Source organism: Trachymyrmex septentrionalis, unplaced genomic scaffold, assembly GCF_001594115.1.
Source record: "Trachymyrmex septentrionalis isolate Tsep2-gDNA-1 unplaced genomic scaffold, Tsep1.0 scaffold59, whole genome shotgun sequence".
Taxonomy (NCBI): domain Eukaryota; kingdom Metazoa; phylum Arthropoda; class Insecta; order Hymenoptera; family Formicidae; genus Trachymyrmex; species Trachymyrmex septentrionalis.
The window spans coordinates 1021335-1026303 of NW_017305767.1; the positions used below are offsets into that span (position 1 = coordinate 1021335).

Genomic DNA, 4969 nt, shown 5'->3' on the forward strand with positions numbered 1-4969 from the left:
AAAAAAAAAAAAAAAAAAAGAAATGAGATTTCTTTCTTTTGGAATGAATCTCACTTCAAAAAAGAGTGAAAATCTGCCAATGGTAACAGTATTTTAACTCTTTTCAAGAAATTTAGAGAGTGCCTAATTGTATTTTCAAAGAGTTTTTGTTCTCTAAAAAAATCTGAAAAAGTTCCGATACATTTTTTCAATATGCAAGAATACGATTTTACTATAATATGATCCGAAATGTTTTTTGTACGTGTCCGAATTTAAAATTGAAAATTTGTCTAGGTCTTTAAAACTTCGGTTGGACCATGGAAGGTTAATTCTAGCTAAAGGTTGACTGATAGCTGTCGTTATACTGTATATAATTTTAGTTAGAAGATTGTGAATAGCTGTTCAGAGGTATTCAAGATATGTGAATATAACAAAGTAAACAGTTATTAGCTATTAAAGCTGTTACAGCTATGGTTAGTCATTATCTTTTAGTAGCTTTGTGATAAAATCAACAATATAACTAAATGCGATTAGCGTTTTATTCGGGGTTACAACGTGGCTATTACAATCGCTCGAGCTTATTCGTTGGCCATTTCGCGCATATCGTGACATGCTTTTTGCTTTCATAGCAAGACGCTCTATGCGGATAAGAAAGGACTAGACACGCAGGGACGGAGGTAATTATACCTACCGCTATTTCTCACGCGACTAACGACAGTCGACATTAATATCGTCTTAATTCGACTTCTTATATGCCGCTGGCACGAAGCGGTCGAGCACAACAAAGATTGATCTAGTATTCTGGTACTTTCTCACCATGAAATCTTTATGAAAATAAAATGCTTTAATATTTATTATTGTATACGCACTTCTATTCGTTCTTAATTTCTCGATTAAAGTTATTATTATTATTTTTCTTGCCATGAAATCTTTACGAAAATAAAATACTTTATTTCTTCGCGATTAAATTAGATATTTCTACGTTAAACTAAAAATAAATAAATCAGTGGTAATAAATTTCAATTGAAGCAATCGACTGGATATGTAGGAGTATCATTTTATAATATTTGGTAAATTCTCTGTAAAATCCAGATTGCCACGCGTATTAATATATAGCAGGAATGTAAATCTAACGTTAATTTCGGAATTGTACAAGCATATATAAAATTAGATATTCCATAAAATATCCATTATACTGGTAGATACGATAAATCAATGCGACGCTGCTAAATATTGGAATAACGAGTTTTCAAGATTAGAAACTGTATTGGTGTAAAAAAGAAGGTCGCAATAAACTTTGCTTCGCTCCGTTAGATATCGGTACTTTAATTCATCGATCTTCGCATATCTACGTGGAGTATTACATGTAGCTGGCAGACGGGAAAGCTTATGCGCCACGAAATCGAAGCATTACTTCGGCAACGGATCATTCCCGTCGAAGAACTCATTAGTAACCGACATTCCATTACGATGGCGTCTCGTAAAGAACGGTTGTGCATATTATTCATTTCGTGGATGCAACTTTATGCATGGCGTCGCCGCACTTCGACGCCGGAAGGGCCGCGCCGATGCACAGCTCCGTGGTACAGTTGGCTCGTAAAGCATAATCGTAAAGGGTTGCCCTGGAGGGTTCAAGGGTCAACGGCGAGCCCGCGAAATTGCACTCGACCCTATGCGCGCGTTTCGGTGAGCGGCGCAAATGGGCTGTTTCGTACCGTGGAACCGGGCCCGGTGTTAATCTTTTCGTCATATATACCTGGGAACGAGAATCAATCACTCTTTTATTTCTTCTCCTTTCTTGAAGCAAAAATTAGATGTGCAAAAATTGAAGTTTATTTTTCATTCGAATTCAATCCTTTATATTTAAACAATTCAGGAATTGCCGCTTATCAATTTTGCTTTCATTTGAATTTATAAAAGCTTATAAACGATGTACGATAAACACGGTATTCTAAATTTATTTCATTCGTTTTAAATCGTCTGATATAACAATTTTAGTAGTTAATCGTGTTGCAGTTTATTTAAAGATATTGATTGCATACCTTTAATTTTTTAATATTCTAAATTGCTGACAAGGGAGGAAAAACGAACAATATTTATCATGATATTTTTAAGTTTATTCAATCTTTTCTTCTTTGCTTAAATGTCATGTAAGCATTTAAATTGAATAAAATAAAACTAAATAAATTAAATTACTTTTGTATAATTTAAAAAATTCTCTTTTCAAGTGACTAAAATAAAGACATAAAATTTGGTTGTTTTCTTTGTTAGGAATTGGAAAACATATTATTCTGAATTATTTTTTAATTAATTATCAAACTCTTAGTTATATTTTCAGTTATACATATACATACCTACATTTAATCAAATTTCATGGATACATGTCATTTTTGGAATGAGGACACCAAATTCAGCGGATACCATGCATTTATCGGTTGTAATGCTAAACGATTTTAACGGTTGAAAATACAAGTCTATGTTTATGTCACTTGATATTAAGTGCACTTCGGAGGTCAAATGCAAACGCGTTGTTCAAATGGAATGGCTTGTTTTAATATTGAATCTAACAAGAGATTACTCATGAGGTCGATGAGTGAATGCTAGTAATACATTAGGGTGTAAATGTACAGGACATTAGTGTCGGTTGCCGATGTGGGAGAGGGAATCTCTGAGGATGTCTTGTGCAATATTAATCTGCCTAGTTTGAGAGCTACTTTTGCATTGTCCGAAAATAAATGTTTTGCGGAGAATTAATTGCTTCACTTGTGCGATATGATATAGGCTTCTCTTGTTAGTGTCACTCCGCAAAGAAAATTAAACTGAAAAGTTAAACTGTTATTCTGAACTTGTTGTTGCAATACAAGGCGATCATATAATCGTGCATTTGTTGCTAAACATAGCTGACTTTGAATCGTTTTTTTGTTGCATAGGAATTATATATATTTAACATAAAAATAGCATATATGAAGATTAAATAGATTGGAATTTCCGCTGAAAATATTATTTATATTTTTTTTTATCATCTCTGTGACAGGTTATTTACAGATTAATGAATTAATTAATTATAATTAACGATTCTCCATCGCTTTCTAGGTCATAGCTTCAGCTTGAGATGTAAAAGGAAAATAATTTGTAAACAACTTTATATGAGCATAATTAAATATTCAAGATTATATAAATTAACGAATCAATATAAACATAGCTGTGATCCAATCGTTTTTTTTTTTGCATAAGGATTATACACATTTAACATAAAAATAGCACGTATGAAGATCAAATAGATTGGAATTTCCGCTGAAAATATTACTCATATTTTTTTTTTATTAACTCTGTGACAGGTTATTTATAGATTGATGAATTAATTAATTATAATTAACGATGCTCCATCGCTCTCTACGTCATAGCTTCGTGTATAAACATGCTCAATGAAAATAACAATACATATGTAAGAGAATGTAAAACGAGAAAAAACATGATGTAGAAAGAGAAAAAAAAAAGTAATCTAGAATAATTGTGTTACAAATTTTTTTTAAAATATGTTAATTATCACGCGTCAATTTATCGAGTTGAGTATTTATCGATACCCAAATTTCCCAGATCTAATTAAATCTCATTTCGAAAATGCTGAATGTAAACCATATGAAATATGCAACTTTGTTGAAATTCCTCACCGTCAGTCGCGCGCGCGCGCGTCGGGCCTAAAAATTCTTGACGTAGGCGTATTTATAATAAGCGATAAATCGCGCGTTGTACAATAATTCTCTCTCTCGTGTTAGGCGGTTTTCACCGACGGACGTAAAAAATTTCTACCCTGCCGCGAGACGCGCTCGTATACGTGCACGTGTGCGTGCATACAAAATGCACGCAGATGACGCGAGTATCTCGTGCGTAGGCGGTCGTATATGTAGATGGATGCATTGGCACGCATACGCGTATCTACAGATGCGGCTCGATAGCGAGCATCCAATGCCGCGGTGCTTTGCGTCGATTATTCGAACTCAGGTTGAAGAAAAGCATGGACGAAGATATCGCTTAGGATGAAGAAAAGTATGGAAGAATATACCGCTGTGGCGTAGTATTTCTCAATTCCTTTCGATGGCGTTATGCTTATTTAAAAAAAGATATATTATAACATAAACTTTAATGCAGAAAATTTATTTCTTTTAATCTCTCTTTTCCAATCTCTCTCTCTTTCTCTCTCTCTCTCTCTCTCTCTCTCTCTCTCTCTCTCTCTCTCTAATTTTCCCAGATATAAATGAAAAAGCTGAAAAAGCTCTAATGGGCTTTCTACGCCATTAATCACTACTCATATCATGTTAATGATAAGTCAGAATTATAAGTCATATCTTAGGAAACTTACATCCAGAATAAATTATATTAGATCGTTATGTCACAATATTTCAGCTAATCAGAGGGATGGTAAATCTCAGGCAAATAACATTACTGTGTGATTAGTTAGTCATAACGTAATCTAAGTTTTAAATAGTAAGAAATGAAATTTAGACCATTTCTAGTCACTGATTATTAACTTAGTGTTACCTTATGCTACACTATTAATGACACACTACTCATTTACAACTTACTCCTGGCTTCTGATCTATTACTAATCTATTATTATGGATCAATTATTTTCTCATTAAATTTTTCCGACAAAAAAATTATTAATATCCTATCATAATTGAGGTATCTAAAAAATATAAATGTATAAGTATATGTTCAATTTTACAAGTAATCACGTGTTGAAAGATTTGTACGTGGAACATATCTAGGTTAACATCTCCCATTAACTATAACATGTGCTCCATAATTCGTGTTTGTTCTTTCGATAAATATTGACATCATTTGGCTATTGCTCAGTTATTTAGATAAATATTAACTTAATTATGTTATTAAATACCACCAGCAAATGTTGCGCATTGATGTTATTTTCACATGAAATTTCTGTTAAATGTGTATTCTCTAACAAGACAAGCCTACAATGCAAGTCTGC

General features: G+C 33.0%; 1 protein-coding gene across 1 annotated transcript in view; it reads left to right on the plus strand.

Annotated features, from left to right (window-relative positions):
* The window catches only part of LOC108752200 (MOXD1 homolog 2), a 233638-nt gene that overhangs the window by 37591 nt on the left and 191078 nt on the right, over positions 1–4969 (plus strand). The gene's annotated exons all lie outside the window — the stretch shown is intronic.